Source organism: Salvelinus sp. IW2-2015, linkage group LG23, assembly GCF_002910315.2.
Source record: "Salvelinus sp. IW2-2015 linkage group LG23, ASM291031v2, whole genome shotgun sequence".
NCBI classification, from domain to species: Eukaryota; Metazoa; Chordata; class Actinopteri; order Salmoniformes; family Salmonidae; genus Salvelinus; species Salvelinus sp. IW2-2015.
The window spans coordinates 17,815,159-17,833,517 of NC_036863.1; the positions used below are offsets into that span (position 1 = coordinate 17,815,159).

Genomic DNA, 18,359 nt, shown 5'->3' on the forward strand with positions numbered 1-18,359 from the left:
TTTTGTTTTTCCAACAGTAGTTTTAATGTAAAGTTATCACAGTGAAATGCTGAATCTTACAGGGACACTGCCATTTGCACAATGTACCCACAAGACACCATTACAATTATTGTATAGAGTGCAACAGTTAAGTTCCTTCTTATAGACAATCCATTATCCTATCATCACATATCACAATAGTTGACCTACTCACTAGATGGCAGTGTTGTATGGTCCACCTCTCACACCACCTCTCCCTGTGGCCTACAGTTTGCACATTATAACCTCGAGTGTTAACACCGACTGGCTTTCAAATATGTTCCAAAGCTCCAAAATCCAGCAGTACCTACTTTACTGTGGGTGACACATTATGCTGTTCTGGTTTTGTATTGTTCTCTGTTAGTACAATGGTGAGTTGGTACCATAGCAGTTTGCCCAGCTGCAGTGCTGACTCATGGGGGTGTGTGTGTAATCGCACTCCAATAGCACCCGGGAGTTGCAGCAGTATGTGTGTGAAAAAGAGTGAGTATTGGTGTAAGAGTGAGTGTGTGTCTAAGACAGACGTTACTTATTCGGAGCTCTGTGCAGCTGTGTCAAAGACGCACACTTAATGACAGCAACAATGTACGCACGTCTTAAACAGTCAGGATGTGCTTTGAGCCACTGCGCTGCTACAGTGTGTATTGCAGTTAGTTCAGCAGTCTGTTTAGTGAGCTGCTTAAACCTCTGGGCTCCTAATGTCACAATTTGAAGCTTCTGAGTTGTCATACCTCTTGACAAAACTCTTGCTTGTCGGTTCTTTTGTGTGAACTAACAGGACTGAAAGGGAATACTTTCTAGGCTTACTGTGATCAGGCATCTGTTTGGGGTCTTTGCAGCATGCTGCTGCTGTTGGAGTAGGTGTCAGCATGATTCAGTTCGACTGGCACCTCCCTTAAAAGACCTTCACTTTTAAAACTAGAAAAAAGCGGTAATAGTACTGTTTGTCTATTTTGAGGCGCTATAGCCAGTGTACTCTTCTTCAAAATATTAAGAATTAATCTGACTCAAGAAATGTCATTCATTTTGAGGTTTTTGCACAGGAGATCTTGGGCGTCCAATTTTACATCGAACTAATATGTTTGGTATAGTATTTCTCAAGTTAACAAATGTGCATGAAAAAAAAAAAATCTCGTAGAATGACAAACACTTAATTGAATCTTTACTGTTGACCGATCACCCACAAAGGGGCATAAACTTCGGACACGGACTAGAGAATGGTGCACTTGTGATCCACATTTTAGGGTGTTCCTGCATGTGGCCATTCCTGCATCTGCAGGAAGCCCTCTTTAAACTTCTAGTTGTCCTAACTTAAAAATTGACCAATAGAATTATAAACCGGGGTTCTTGCATATGCAGGAATGCCCACGTCCAAGTAGCCTAGTGGTTAGAGCGTTGGGCCAGGAACCGAAAGGTTTCTGGATCGAATCTCTGAAATGACAAGGTAAAAATCTGTCGTTCTGCCCCTGAACAAGGCAGTTAACCCACTGTTCCCTGGTAAGCCGTCATTGTAAATAAGAATTTGTTCTTAACTGACTTGCCTAGTTAAATAGGCGGGAGCGAAGGACACTGTGTGCTAGCTTAGCCACCTACTTCTAAGGAGGACTCCGGTACACAGGAGGCTGGGACGACAGTGTGTGCTAGCTAGATAACTATCAAGCGCGCACAGTGTCGCTAACTATCAAGCGTGCACAGTGTCCTTCGCCCCCACCTGTCTGGCACGATTTTCTCCGGTACACAGCAAGCATGAGGCGGGGGCAACGTGAGCTGGCACGTGGGAGGCGGGTACGACCGGTAGACAGTGTCCTTCGCCGTAAATGGTGGGGAACGCCTCAAATTGCGGGAACGCCTCATATTGGGGACTTCCGTTGCACACTTGACCGACTTGAGAACACCCTTGCCTAAGACCAAAATGTCATCATAATATATGCACAGACTGTTTGAGCTGGGAACACCCCACTAGCTGCCTGGTATTTTGGAGTAATGTGTACTATTGCAAATAGAGTTGTAGCAGCTGCCAATGTAGCATCAGCTCAGCCTCTACAGCTTTGTTTCAGTCTGTCTGTTTATCTCTCTTTCTGTCCTCAAAGTCTGACTCTGCATGTATTTCACAGCTCTTCTTGGTGAGCTGAAGAATGTAGCTCTCTCCCCGCCACCTTTCTGTCTTGCAACCCATCTCTCTCCCTCTGCGTCTCTGACTCTGAAACCATGACCCTCCTATAATCATAAAGGACTTCTTTATGAAAACCATGATGAAAACAAGTCCATTATGATCATAAGAGGTGTACCATTAACTGTGCAAATGTAGCAGATTGCAGAAGTTATGTATGCATTTGTGGTTGAGCAATATCCTTTTACAGCTGAAATAAAAAATCTCTCAAATATTGTGCACACATTTCCGTACAGCCTTATTAGTGAGCATTTCTTCTTTGGCAAAATAATCCATCCACCTGACAGGTGTGGCATATCAAGAAGCTGATTTAAACAGCATGATCATTACACAGGTGTAATGGGGACAGTAAAAGGCCACTTTAAAATGTGCAGTTTTGTCACACAACACAATGCTACAGATGTCTCAAGTTTTGAGGGAGTGTGCAATTGGCATGCTGACTGCAGAAATGTCCACCAGAGCTGTTACCAGAGAATATACGTTTTATTTCTCTACCATAAGCTGCGTTGTTTTAGAGAATTTGGCAGTAAGTCTAACCGGCCTCAACCGCAGACCATGTGTAACCACGCTAGCCCAGGACCTCCACATCCGGCTTCTTCACCTGCGGGATCGTCTGAGGGGGAGGGTGGGGTGCTGAGGATTATTTCTGTCTGTAATAAAGTCCTTTTGTGGGGAAAAAATGTGTTCTGTTTGGCTGGGCCTGGCTCCCCAGTTGGTGGGCCTGGCTGCCAAGTGGGTGGACCTATGGCTGCACCCCTGCCCAGTCATGTGAAATCCATGTCCAATCCTACTGAATTTATATAAATTGACTGATTTCCTTATATGAGCTGTAACTCCGTAAAATCTTGAAATTGTTCCATGTTGTGTTTATATTTTTGTTCATCATATGCTATTACACCCACTCCTCTGAGCTATTGACCAATTAACTTATTTATAAATTTAGGACATACAATTAAAAAAAGAAAATCTACTGTTTTTCTCCTTACAGATATAAGGAGGGAGGCTCTGCTCTGCTCTTCCTGCTGCCCTCAGAGGAGGAGAGCATGCTATCCCAACTCCAGGAGAAAAAAGTCCCCATCAACAGAATCCAGTGAGTTCACTTACAACCTCCTCACATATGCTTGTGCTTGCACGCGCGCACACACACACTTGTATTTCACTGGGACTGGGCAGGCTGTTGGTTGTGGAGATCTACTGTAAGTGAGAAATTAAAACAAAACAGGTATAAAGCTGTTTTTAAGCTTTATTCTGTGTCTCCACTAGGGCAGTGACGGTACAAGTGTCGTAATATATTTTCCATGGCAACTCTTTGGTCTTTTTTAAAAAGCTGTTGTTTGTGAAATATGGTGTGCTATAGCTTAGAAAATAAATGCATGCGACTGGATGACAATGATATTTGTTTCCAACATTTGGGTCATTTTCCTAAATAAGTTAAACCCGCTCATGTTTTGTTTCCATGCCACGATACTAACGAGTGACGCGTTACTGGTATTGTCCCGGCTCTAGTCTCCGTCTTCCCAACTGCCCTTTCACGCCCTCCCTCCAAGCAAAAAACTGAGGCCTTATGAGAATGTTTACATGATACCATATGATTCCAAAGACTATTTTCCCTCACGGAGATGCATTGGACAGATGGGGGAGTTCACAAAGCAGGCAGAGTCAACAAGTGAGCCAGCTGACTTTCCTAAATATTCTGATTCTGAAACATCCTCATTGTGTCTAGTAGTTCAAACATGCACTTCAAATGGACATGCTATGAATGATGTGTAATATTCTGAATGACCCATATGCAACCTGTGCCCTTGTCCCCGTTGTGTGCCTGATACCACCAGTTTCATGTTGTCACAGTACGTTTTAATATTGACTTAAGGTTCTATGTGGACCTGTTTGTGAGATGGGGAGATGTAGGTTTAGCTGAGGGGCTTTGAGCAGTGCAGTAAGTAGGCCAACCGTGTGAGGGAGAGAGTGAGACTGGCTCTGCCGTCACAGAGGAGGCCAGGCCTGAGCCCCTCTGGCTAAATCCTGATAGGGCGAAAGATGGCGCGGGGGGTCTCAGGAACGACGCACAAGGGGGGTGGGTGGCCGGTGGGATGTGGTCACCACCAGCCGTGGGGAGGAGAGAAGGGTGAGGAGACGTGGAGGTGGAAGTGTGTGCGGGAAGGGAGGATCGGTGTGACTTGGATCTCATCAACACACATATGTCATACCACGTAAATCATATAACAGGTACACTATTACCTCTCTATGTGCTTTTGAAAACTATCGCCACTCACTAGGTTTACTCGGCGTGTGAATGCACTGTACGGATCGACTGACTAGGAGGTCATGGTTGGTGTCACGGATGGTAAGAGAGGGATGAAGAGAATGGACACTTCCTGAGTGAGCCTGTTAAGAAATGCTTTGGGTATAATGTGTGAATAAGTGGAAGAGTGGTATGAAGTGATAGCTGTGGTGTGGGTCTCTGGTTGGAATATCTTCTAGGCTATATTGTATTTGTTACGCTTGAAGTGATTATAGAACCTAAGAGTCAGAGACGGTCTTCTTGTTCGGTGCTTTACTTTGGATGAACACGTTCCTCATTTACAATTAGCGACCTGGCAAAGATAAAGCAAAGCAGTTCGACCATACAACAAAACCATAGTTACACATGAGTAAAACAAACATTCAGTCAATAATACGTGAAAAATAAGTCTATATACAATATGAGCAGTGAGTGAGATAAGGGAGGTGAAGGAAACAAAATATTATTAAATAAAAAATGAAAAAAGCATATAAGAAGATGGTGGCGAAGTAAATCAATATAGCAAGTTAAAAAAAGAGAAAAGTAGAGTGAGATAGAAAATATGGGGGTGCAAAGGAGCAAATATAAATAATAACCAGTAGGTAAAGAGGTAGTTGTTTGGGCTAAATTATAGATGGGTCTATGTCAGGCTGCAGTAATTCTATGTAGCTGAGATCTGACAGCCTGGTGTCTTAACAGCTAGTTGAGGGAGATAAGTTTCCAGTTTCAGAGATTTTGTTAGTTCGTTCCGTCATGGCAGCAGAGAACTGGAAGGAGAGGGCCAAAGGAAGAATTGGTTTTGGGGGTGACCAGAGAGATATACCGCTGGAGCGTCGTGCTACAGGTAGGTGCTGCTATGGTGGACCAGCGAGCTGAGATAAGGGGGGAAGCTTTACCTAGCAGGGATCTTGGTAGATACCATGGCAGCCCAGTGCGGATTTGGCGACGAACAAAAAAAAGGGTTGTGTATATGGAGAGGCGCGGAGCTGGGACACAAAGACCCCGATAGGAGGAGGCCCCCTTGAAAAGCGTCTAACCCGTGAAAAACGAGGCAGCAGAAGTGGTACAAGGTCGCAGTGGTGTAGTATATTGGGGCTTTGGTGAAAAACGGATGGCACTGTGATAGACTCGCATCCAAAATTATTGAGTAGGGTTTTGGGAAGGCATTTGTATAGATGACATCACGCGAAGTCGAAGGAATTGGGGGTGAGTGAGAGGGTTTAAATTATAAGTGGGCTGTGTGAGCTGAGCATGGATCATTTTCTAACTATGGAAGATATTGCATCTACAGAGATGGAAGGTGAGGAAGAGATGGCGGTCTGTATGGAGGAAATAGGAAAAGTCGCCGAGAGTGCGCTAGATAACCTGATTTGGATGGAGGATTTACTGATTGTGAGTCTGAGGAGGAGAGTTGTCACAGTGCACAGACAACCGAGTAAAGGAGTCGATGTGAGTAGTATGTCCCACATAATGTCTAGAGGCAGAGTCGAGAGCATTACAGAGTGTGATGGTGTATGAGACGAGACGCGGGGAGAGGTAGCGGAAAGCGCGTGCAAGGGAGATTGGAAAGAGAAGAGGCAGATTTAGCATTTTATCACAGTGTGTAAGTGCATAAGAAGGCAAATGTGTGGATCAGAAGCGGAATGGAGCTGCGGCAGATAGTTGTGTGAGGCAAATGTGAAACGGCCTTCGTCTAGGGAGGGTTGTTAACACAGTGTCAAAAGAAGGGCCAGAAGTATACAGAATAGTGTCGTCTGCGTAGAGATGGATCAGAGAATCACCAGCAGCAAGAGCGACATCATTGATGTATACAGAGAAGAGAGTCGGTCCAAGAATTGAACCCTGTGGCACCCCCATAGAGACTGCCAGAGGCCCGGACAACAGACCCTCCGATTTGACACACTGAACTCGATCAGAGAAGTAGTTGGTGAACCAGGCGAGGCAATCATTAGAGAAACCAAGGCTGTCGAGTCTGCCGATGAGGATGTGGTATATAATCAGAACTATTTTATGTAAGAACCTTTATTTAAAATTAAACTTGTCATCTCTTGAGATTATAGTTTACTGCAAGATATGAATTGCCACAATGTTTGTTTTTCAAATTATGTATTTTATTGGCTCTGCTATGACACTTAGGGTAAGGAAATAATGTCATTTCGGTGAACTATCTTTTTAAAAGTTTGGCCTGTCAGCCAATCACTGTGGGTGGGACTTTGAGGGAAGGCGGTATATTAGACTAGTTTTTCTGACTAGATTACTAATCTACTCTTTCAATTTCATTTATTGTGGCAAACTATATCTAGTCTACTCAATTTAGTTTGTTGCAAAAACTTAAGAAAAAAGCTTGTGTTCTGTCAAGTAAACTTGGATTCTCTGTTGGGAAACAATATAGAATTGCAGGAAAATGTTTTTTAAATGCAAACATTTTCAGAGGGAGGATACCCAGTCCCCCGCCAGATTGTGCACCCCCACATTTTATACGAAGTCAGGTGCCAATGAATAGACCTAGAAGTATGATTTAAGAATGAAGCAGGTTGATCTATCTGTTAACATGGGCTTTGCAACACAGAATGCAGCAGTTGACTACTCCATTGTCAATACTTTAATCAAATCAGTAGGCATATATCAATTTCTTTAAGAATACCATATAAGTATCATGACATTAGCTTTTATAACCTTCAATCTGTTATCATATTTTGAACCAGAATGAGGCTCTCTATCCACTACCTATTGTGCCTGCAGTGAGGATTCAACATATTCATAGAATGTTTTCATAATTTGTCTGCATATAGTTGCCAAAAAGCAAACAAGATCTTTGGTTTACATGTTCCGATGTGATACCATTGACATAACTACGTTGTATGATTTATGAATAGCAAAGGAATATAGGAGATTGACTTTATTCAGTCAGATGGACACCTTTTATAAACTAGTCAGCACAAGCTCTTCGGTCATCAAAGCACAGTAAATAGCCTCCGTGGCTGTGTAGGCCTATGAAACACGCCAAATTAAATAATAAATTAATGTGCCACAAAACAGTAAGTGGATTTCAACTAATCGTTACCACTCGCATTACACGGGACGTGTAAATTAATTCACTGGAGACCACAGTGTACAGCAATAACACAGGTACCGAGAGGAGGGACAGTCGGCAGACTGACAAACCAGCAGTTTTCCTGTCATCGCTCACTTTGTGATTGACATGCGCCTGTCCTCTAAATAGATCACTAGGAGATGCATATCAAAGACTTTTTATAACTAACTCACTCATTGATCTATCTGTGTGCATATTGTTCATTCTAGCGGGAGAAGGCTATATGGACTTTATTTGACTAGAGAATTACACATTTTAAATGAAAAGAAGCCTAGTTCATTTTAAAAAGTAGCTGGCTTACAATGAGTTATCGGCTATTTAGCCGACGGACGGTGCTTATGGGAAACATTGAGCACATACACACACTGCACACACAAACTCGCGCCACTCTCTCTTCCACATCCACAAATACGTATACACAAACATCACTCTTTTTCACACATAAACAGAAATACTTAGATTTACATTTTGGCAGTGTTTATCATGCATGGGGTGCAATCTAACATCATTCGATATTACTCACACACACAGTGAGTGTAAAAAAAAACAAGACAAAGAAATATCATATTTTAGGGATTTTCACAATATAATACAAAGAATATTCCTTGGGAGTTAGGATTGTTGACCTAAAGAAACGTCCTCTCACTGTCAACTGCGTTTATTTTCAGCAAACTTAACATGTGTAAATATTTGTATGAACATAAGATTCAACAACTGAGACATAAACTGATCAAGTTTCACAGACATGTGACTAACACAAATGGAATAATGTGTACCTGAACAAAGGGGGGGTCAAAATCAAAAGTAACACTCAGTATCTGGTGTGGCCACAAGCTGCATTAGGTACTGCAGTGCATCTCCTCATGGACTGTACCAGATTTGCCAGTTCTTGCTGTGAGATGTTACCCCACTCTTCCACCAAGGCACCTGCAAGTTCCCGGACATTTCTGAGGGGAATGGCCCTAGCCCTCACCCTCCGATCCAACAGGTCCCAGACGCGCTCAATGGGATTGAGATCCGGGCTCTTCGCTGGCCATGGCAGAACACTGGCATTCCTGTCTTGCAGGAAATCACGCACAGAACGAGCAGTATGGCTGGTGGCATTGTCATGCTAGAGGGTCATGTCAGGATGAGCCTGCAGTAAGGGTACCACATGAGGGAGAAGGACGTCTTCCCTGTAACGCACAGCGTTGAGATTGCCTGCAATGACAACAAGCTCAGTCCGATGATGCTGTGACACACCGCCCCAGACCATGATGGACCCTCCACCTCCAAATCGATCCCGCTCCAGAGTACAGGCCTTGGAGTAACACTCATTCCTTTAACGATAACCGTGAATCCGACCATCACCCCTGGTGAGACAAAACCGCGACTTGTCTTTTTCAATGACCGAGTAGCTCAACTGATAATGGTTAAACTTTTTGGAAAAGAAACTAACAGGCCTCTCAACCCCAGACACATCTCCTTGCAGCAAAACTGCACCTGCCCCCACATGACTAGCATTCACCTGCAAGGTAAATGACAAATCCACGCGAGGAGCAGCCAGCACTGGAGTTGAGGTAAGCAACCTCTTTGCATCTTCAAAAGCCTGTTGACAACGAGAAGACCAAACGTAAACAGCCTTCGCTTTCAGCAAATCTGTCAAGGGAGCGACCACAGTAGAGAAGTTCCTACATAAACTACAGTAATAACCAATCATTCCCAAGAAATGCATCAGTTCCTTTTTAGTAGTTGGTGGTGGAAAAGCATCAATAGCTACCACTTTAGCCCGAACAGGACTCACTTCACCCTGCCCAACCACCTTACCAAGGTATGTAATGGTTGTGAGGCGACCCGAAGCTAGTCGGTCGAACAAGGCTTGAGTACGGGACAGATGTTCTTCCCAAGTATCTGCATATATCACTACATCGTCCAGATAAGCAGCGCACCCGGCCAGACTGGAGACAACCCTATTCATAAGTCGCTGAAAGTGGCAGGTGCATTACACAGGCCGAAACTCATAACCGAATACAAGTACAGACCAGAGGGTGTAATAAAGGCAGAGATTTCACGTGCCCTACTCATCAGTGGCACTTTAACAGGTCAAATTTGCTCACAAACTTAGCTGCGCCGACTTGATCAACGCAGTCCTCCATCCGAGGAAGAGGAAATGAATCTGGCTTAGTGACACTGTTTACCTTACGGTAGTCCGTACAAAATCTGTTTGTCCCATCCGGTTTACTGACCAGGATACAGGGAGAGAAGCCCAACTGGAGAAAGAAGGCTGTTATCTTACTCTCCAGCATGTACCCGACCTCAGCATCCAGACAACGCAGTTTCTCTGAAGAAACTCTATAGAACCGCTGACGAGTGGGGTCAGCATCTCCAATGTCAACATCATGTACGTGTAGGTGTATCAGAAAACAACCAGGAAATCTCTGAATCAGACCAACCATCTCTTTCTGCCCATCAACAGGTAGATGAGCGAGAAGGCTGTCTAAAATATCCAGTGTCTCTGAATTTTTCAATCGAATATCCTCCTCCTCATGCACGGACCTAGCATGACAAGAACCCAGGGAAATAACGGTATCGGCCAAAAGAACAGGTTTTACCGTCCTCTGTGGACTCCCACTGTTCAGTCTCAGGAACGTGCATAATAGGGTTTTAACAAATATACATGGTACAGTTGATGTGCTTTTCTCCATTCTGGAGTGGCAACTAGATGGTTTTTCTCAGTGTACTGGTGCACCACTGTATATGGACCTTGAAACTTGGCTTGAAAAGGAGAACCAACAATTGGCAGCAGAGCAAGAACCTGGTCACCTGGACTAAAGTGACGAGGCTCAGTTCGGCAATCAAATATGCCCTTCGTCCTCTCCTGTGAAGATGATAGCTTCTCTTTAGCCATTTCACCAGCGGCATACAGGCGTCGCCGGAAATCACACACATAAGATAACAGGGACTGAGGGGGCTCGGGAGACTTCCAGTCATCCTGGAGAACAGATAGAAGTCCATGCAACCTATGTCCAAACACAAGGTCATTTGGACTGAAAACCGTTCTCTCCTGTGAAATCTCCCCAGAAAAGAACTACCATGATACACCCACTTTCTCATCAGGACATCCTCTTGGAGAAAATAGCCATGGGAGACATCTCCCAACTGTTCCACAGGCACAATTTGGTCACCCAACTCTTCTAATGTGGGGTCATTCCGTTGCGCATTGATTAGATCGAAGCGGGATACAGATAACGGGATAACAGGGGAAGCAGTGACAGACTTCTTTGTGGTATTCTCGTTAGCCGGCGCAGAGAACACCCCTGGGAAACTCTGCGCGCACTCATCAGGAATCCCTACAAATGACGGCATAGTGGAAACCACTAGAGATGGAAACACAACAGGCCACACACGCTCACCAGCCAAGTTATTCCCAAGGATAACGTCGATACCCTCAATAGGCAACGAAGGACGCACCCCCACAACAACCTCACCTTTCACCAGTCCACAATCCAACATTAGTTTATGCAATGGAACTGACAGTGTTCAAACCTATTCCCCTAATTAGAACACTATTCCCCGAATCAGTCTCAGCAGAGAAGGGTGACACAGACTCCAACACACATTATTCAGAGGCACCTGTGTCTCAGGATCTTCACTGGCACTAGGTCCTTACTTCCTAACATAGACACAAAACTCTCCGTAATGAAAGGTCAATAGTCTGGGTCAATATGGACTTTCACATGGCCCTAGGCATGAGACAATGTGTCAGGAGTGAACTGATGTGGAACAGGCGCAGCTAACGCCGTAGGCTTAGATTTAACGTAATCACGCGTACTGAATTTACCCCTAGCCCTGAGAACCGGACATTCGTTTTTCCAATGACCTGAACCTTGACAGTAGTGACACTCTTGACCAAAGTCAGCTTTACCACGGGAGTCGGGCTCAACCCTAGTTGAATGAAACTCTGCCCGTGAACCAAAGTATCTCGGTGAGCGAGGCACAAATCTCTCCGAACGCCCCCACTCACTCCGAATACGGGGGTCTGTAAAGACACTTTTGTGAGTCAAAACATACTCGTCCGCCAAAACCGCAGCTTCAGCGACAGTCTACTTTTCGTTCGTTAATGTACGTGGCTATACGATCAGGGATTGTGTCCTTAAATTGCTCTAAAATAATCAGATCACACAGCCCATGGAAAGTCATAACTGCGGAGGCGGAACACCAGCGATTAAACTGAAGATAATTCTAGCGCAAACTCAACATGAGTCTGTTTATCATCCCATTTTAATGTTCTAAATCGTTGGCGGTAAGCCTTAGGAACCAATTCGTAAATCTGTAACACATCTGTATTTATCCTTATCATAACTGACACTGTCAGCTACACTAAGAGCTGAATATGCTTCCTGTGCTTTTACAGTCAGCACCCACTGCAACATTAAAGTGCGGTCAGAATCAGGCCAACTCCTAGCGTCAGCAACACGCTCAAACAACGAAAAGAATGTCTCCTTTTCATTAAATTTAGGCAACAACATCAAATATGTCCGGTGCACGACCAAAAGAGGAGCAACCCCTAGGTACATCTTGGTCACCTTCCCAGAGCAAACTCTCCCCTGAGAGCTTCCCTCCCTAGCCAGCTCTAGTCGCTCTTGTTGCAGCTTGATTTTAGCACGCTCCAAATCCTGTTTAAATATCAATTCCTTTTCATGCTTTAGCCGATCAGCACGCGCCGAATCCTGTTTAAATGCCAATTATTTTTCATATTTTACACGGTCATGCTCTAGCTTCTCATGATCATGCTCTAGCTGTAACAGAAGCTGTTCTTTCTGCTGTTCAAAAAGAAGACTATTAGGACTAACAGATAGAGCGGCCATTGTAACGTTACAGGGAGACGGCGAGTCCTCAGCAGAGGCTGCCCCAGTGGGAACTTCAAGAATACCACTCTCCATCAGATTGGCCTTCAATATCAACCTAATATAATTTTTTTGACGTTTATCACTAATTTCATCCTTGTGGTGTTCAGCAACATTCAACAGCTGTTCTTTAGTACATAATTCGAACAGTTCCTCTGATGGAAAGCGAATGAACTCGTCTATGTAAGACGCCATAGTCACAAGAAAATACAACAAAAAAATATATATATATCTCGCTCTTCCCCTCTGCTGAGCACACCAGACCACAACCAGAGAAATGACAATCACACTGGGTACCACAGAAGAGAGATGAGAGGGATATATGGAGCTTCCCCAAAACCTACAGTAACTCAACCCTAGTCTTTGTGCGGATTTGCAGTGGGTAATTACGCACTGTAGCCCGCTGGCAAGGAAATACACCACCCAGCACGCTGGCAGATTCCCCCAAGCCACGGATGTTCCCCCAAAACAACTGCTCAGTCCACAGACACCACACAAAAATAACAAACAAAATAACCATGCCCAACGTATTCCAAAGGGAAACACGTCGCTAAGCCTAACAGAGGAAAAGGCTATAGCTCTGGGTAGCTAGTGTCACTACCCTACCCAAATCTCCCACTGAGGTACACAGCCAATTGTACTCACCTCCTCGGACCAATGTCCCAACAGCGAGTAGAGCAAGAGTCTCCAGCCTGGGCAGGGGCCTAGAAACGAACCAATGTACTTTCTCCAACGCAGCACACAACAAACTATCCACCGCAGTGACAAGTTTACCGAACAAACAAAGGCAACCAGTACTGGGCACCAAACATTAGAACTCAAACAAGCTGCAACAAACAAAGCACCTACAGAGTGCAAACAAGTGCAAACAAAGCACCTACAGAGTTTAACATTAACTCCATGTTTTCTCCCAAACACAACACACATACTAGTAAGCCAAACGAGACTAGTATTAGTCCTTCATAATGCAAGAAAGTGCTCTACGCCAAAATGTCTAGGAACCAACCTTATTATCTCGGATGAGCCCCCACTTGTCACAAACCGGCTCAAAGTGCGTAACAAAAAAGGAGACAACGTGGAGATAAGGAATAACAAAATATATTTATTTAACTAAAGTAAACTAAATATAATTAACAACGGTGTGTGTAGTCAGTAATCAGTAGTGTAAGTGAGTGGTTGCGTGCATAAATGTGATAATGAGGGGTGTTGAAAGGTGCTAACGCAAACAACCAAATACAGCCACAAAAATGCCACAACCAAAATCTGTGTCTGCATGGAGAGAGTCTCCTCAATGAATGGGGAAGAGGTGCATTTATCCTGGGACACACCCAAGCCCAGGTGTGTCCCATTTCGCCACCGACATCCTATTAAGGAAAACAAGAGCAAAGAGAGAGGATTCGGCAGACGGAGTGGGAGGGTCGTCACATGGGTTTGTGCCCATAGGCGACGTTGTGCCGGTGATGTCTGGTGAGGACCTGCCTTACAACAGGCCTACAAGCCCTCAGTCCAGACTCTCTCAGCCTATTGCGGACAGTCTGAGCACTGATGGAGGGATTGTGCGTTCCTGGCAAGACAGCGCTAAGACAGCGCTACAGGACGGACAGACGATCGTCCTCGCAGTGGCAGACCACCTGTAACACCTGCACAGGATCGGTACATCTGAACATCACACCTGTGGGACAGGTACAGGATGGCAACAACTCGGGCAGTCCCCCCCCCACATTCCACTGAAAAGGCAGCGCGGGAAATAAAAAAATATTTTTTAGAAATATTTAACTTTCACACATTAACAAGTCCAATACAGCAAATGAAAGATAAACATCTTGTGAATCCAGCCAACATGTCCGGTTTTTTAAATGTTTTACAGCGAAAACACAACATATATTGATGTTAGCTCACCACCAAATCCAAAAAAGCACAGACATTTTTCACAGCCAACATAGCTTTCACAAAACCCACAAATAGAGATAAAATGAATCACTAACCTTTGAACATCTTCATCAGATGAGTCATATAACATCATGTTACACAATACATTTATGTTTTGTTCGATAATGTGCATATATATATATATAAAAAATCTCAGTTTACATTGGCGCGTTACGTGCAGTAATGTTTTGATTCCAAAACATCCGGTGATTTTGCATAAACTTATCCTCTATGCAACCGCTGTGTCAGATTTCAAAATAAACTTTACGGAAAAAGAATAATCTGAGAACGGCACTCAGCGCACAATCCAGCCAAAGAAATAGTCGCCATGTTGGCGTCAACAAAAGCTACAAAAACACTATAAATATGCACTGACCTTCGAATAACTTCATCAGAAGGCACTCCCAGGATTCCCAGATCGACAATAAATGACTGAAAAGTTCCATAAAGCCCATCATTTAGCCACTTGTTGTTAGCATGTTCAGCCCAAGAATCCATTTTCATGACGCACGAGCAATCCCTCCAGACAAAAACTCAAAAAGTTCCGTTACAGGTCGTAGAAACAAGTCAAATGATGTATGCAATCCATATTTAGTATGTGTTTTACATTAATCATCAATAAGGATCCAACCGGGGGAATTTCATTGTCTGAAGAAGAGCATTGGAACAAGAGCACTCTCTCTCGTGAGCGCGCCAAAAGAGACTGAGAATTTCTGAAGACCACTCACTAAAATAGCTCCTATGAGCCCCTCCTTTATAGTAGAATCATATAACCAAAATCTAAAGAAGGTGACATCTAGTGGAAGCCCTAGGAAGTGTTTGCTCATCCATAACTTTAAGGGGTATCATTTTGCACTGTTTTGAAAATCAAGTTCTCACTTTCTGTTTGGACTTCTTCTCAGGTTGTCTGCCAAATGAGTTCTGTTATACTTACAGACATAATTCAAACAGTTTTAGAAACTTCAGAGTGTTTTCTATACAATAGTAATAATAATATGCATGTATTACCTTCTGGGGCAGAGTAGGAGGAAATTCCGTTTGGGCACGCAATTTGTTCAAAGTGGAAACGCTGCCCCCTGTCCCGATGAAGTTAAATAAAGGACGAACCGTGGCTGCCTTTCAAACAATGGGAACCTCCCCAGAAATGAGAGACATGCTTGGCGATGATAGGAACAGAAACCTTAAGGGTCTTAACCATCTGACTCAGATGGTTTTTTGGGGTCAAGATCTTTTTTAGCACCTCGGACTCAGTGACTAGCTGCAGGGAGAAACTTTGTAGTGGGGCAGGGGAAAAATAGGGAGAAGCATCGGGGATAATCGCATTAGAAGTGGTGGGAAATGAGGAAATGTTGGACGGGCAAGGAGGCATGGCTGAGTCAAATAGGAATCCCGACTTGATGAAGTGGTGATTAAAGTGCTCAGCCATGTGCTTCTTGTCAGTAACAACCACATCATCAACATTAAGGGACATGGGCAGCTGTGAGGAGGAGGGTTTATTCTCCAGGTCTTTAACTGTTTTCCAGAACTTCTTGGGGTTAGACTGACATAGAGAGAACTGCTCCTTAAAGTAACTAACTTTGGCCTTCCGGATAGCCTGAGTGCACTTATTTCTCATTTGCCTGAACGATTGCCGGTCAGCTTGAGTATGCGTGTGCCGAGCCTTTCGCCAAATGCAATTGTTGAGGTGGAGTAACTCTGCAAGTTCACTGTCGCACCAGGGACTGAACCTGTTTTTAATTCTCATTTTATTTATGGGGGCGTGTTTGTTAACAATACCACTGAAAATATCAAAAAAGAAGGTCCAAACGTCTTCAACAGAGGGGATCAAGCTGATTCTATATCATTTTACAGAGGCCAGTTCATGAAGGAAGGCTTGCTCCTTAACGTTTTTAAGCAAGCGTCTATGACAAAATCAGGACAGGTCGTTTCACTGAGCAGCCATTACGAACACAGGCTGTAAAACAGTGATCACTAAGGTCATTACAGAAAACACTAGACTGATACCTATCAGGATTATTTGTGAGGATAACATCAAGGAGAGTAGCCTTTTCTGGGTGTTTGGAGGCATACCTTGTGGGATTGGTGATAATCTGAGAAAGATTTAGGGAGTCCCATTGCTTTAGGACTTGGTCAGGTGGTTTAAGCATGTCCCAGTTTAGGTCACCAAGCAGGACAAATTCAGACTTGTTGTAAGGGGCCAGGAGAGAGCTTGGGGCAGGTAGAGTACAGGCCGGTGCTGATGTAGGACGATAGCACCCAGCAACAGTCAACAAAGAGCTATTTGAAAGTTTAATGCTTAAAACCAGCAAATCAATTTGTTTGGGGATAGACTTGGGGGAGACAACCGAGCACTGAAGGTGTTCCTTGTTGAAGATTGCCACTCCCCCACCTCTGGAAGATCTGTCTTGCCGAATATGGTTCTAACCAGAAAGGTTAACGTCAGAATTGAAAACACTCTTCCTAAACCATGTCTCAGTAATGACCAACACATCTGTATTGGAGCTGTGAACCCACACTTTCAATTGATACATTTTATGTAATAAGATTCTAGTGTTAACGTGCAGAAAACCCAGGCTTTTACAAGAGCAGAAATCAGTGAAGCAGATATCAGAGCACAAGTCAGAATTGGGTCTAACAACAGTAGTTGGGCCAGGGTGTACATGCACATTTCAAGATATCATCAACAGTAATACAATCAAGGCACGGCATAGGACAGGGAGAGCTCTGCAGTGCTGATTTATGACATCTATGTGCATCAGATGGCAGCGATCATATTGTACAGCAATTTCATCAGGTAACATGAATACAAAGCCGGCGAGAGGTGGTTAGAATAAGATGGGAGGCCAAAAGTCTGTGTAACCAATATAGAGTCAGAGCCCCGAGTGTGGGAACAAACAGTTTGTCCCACGGTTGTGTAAAGGAAGTTTGTAGTCAACAAAGTATGCAGAGTCATGAGGCAAAATGCACAAGAAAGGGAAAGGGAAAAAATATATATATATACACTGCTCAAAAAAATAAAGGGAACACTTAAACAACACAATGTAACTCCAAGTCAATCACACTTCTGTGAAATCAAACTGTCCCCACTTAGGAACAACACTGATTGACAATAAATTTCACATGCTGTGTGCAAATGGAATAGCAACAGGTGGAAATTATAGGCAATTAGCAAGACACCCCAATAAAGAGTGTTCTGCAGTGGATGACCACAGACCACTTCTCATTACTATGCTTCCTGCTGATGTTTTGGTCACTTTTGAATGCTGGCGGTGCTTTCACTCTAGTGTAGCATGAGACGGAGTCTAACAACCCACACAAGTGGCTTAGGTAGTGTAGCTCATCCAGGATGGCACATCAATGCGAGCTTGGCAAGAAGGGTTGCTGTGTCTTCAGCGTAGTGTCCAGAGCATGGAGGCGCTACCAGAGACAGGCCAGTACATCAGGAGACGTGGAGGAGGCCGTAGGAGGGCAACAACCCAGCAGCAGGACCGCTACCTCCGCCTTTTTGCAAGGAGGAGCAGGCGGAGCACTGCCCAGAGCCCTGCAAAATGACCTCCAGCAGGCCACAAATGTGCATGTGTCTGCTCAATACGGTCAGAAACAGACTCCATGAGGGTGTATGAGGCCCGACGTCCACAGGTGGGGTTGTGCTTACAGCCCAAACACCGTGCAGACGTTTGGCATTTGCCAAGAACACCAAAGATTTGGCAAAATTCGCCACTGGCGCCCTGTGCTCTTCACAGATGAAAGCAGGTTCACACTGAGGCACGTGACAGACGTGACAGAGTCTGGAGACGCCGTGGAGAACGTTTTGCTGCCTGCAACATCCTCGCAGCATGACCCGGTTTGGCGTGGGTCAGTCATGGTGTGGGGTGGCAATTTCTTTGGGGGGCCGCACAGCCCTCAATGTGCTCGCCAGAGGTAGCCTGACTGCCATTAGGTAACCGAGATGAGATCACTCAGACCCCTTGTGAGACCCAG

General features: G+C 44.4%; 1 pseudogene; it reads left to right on the plus strand.

Annotated features, from left to right (window-relative positions):
* The window catches only part of LOC111950495 (probable ATP-dependent RNA helicase DDX10), a 129,482-nt pseudogene that overhangs the window by 11,719 nt on the left and 99,404 nt on the right, over window positions 1–18,359 (plus strand).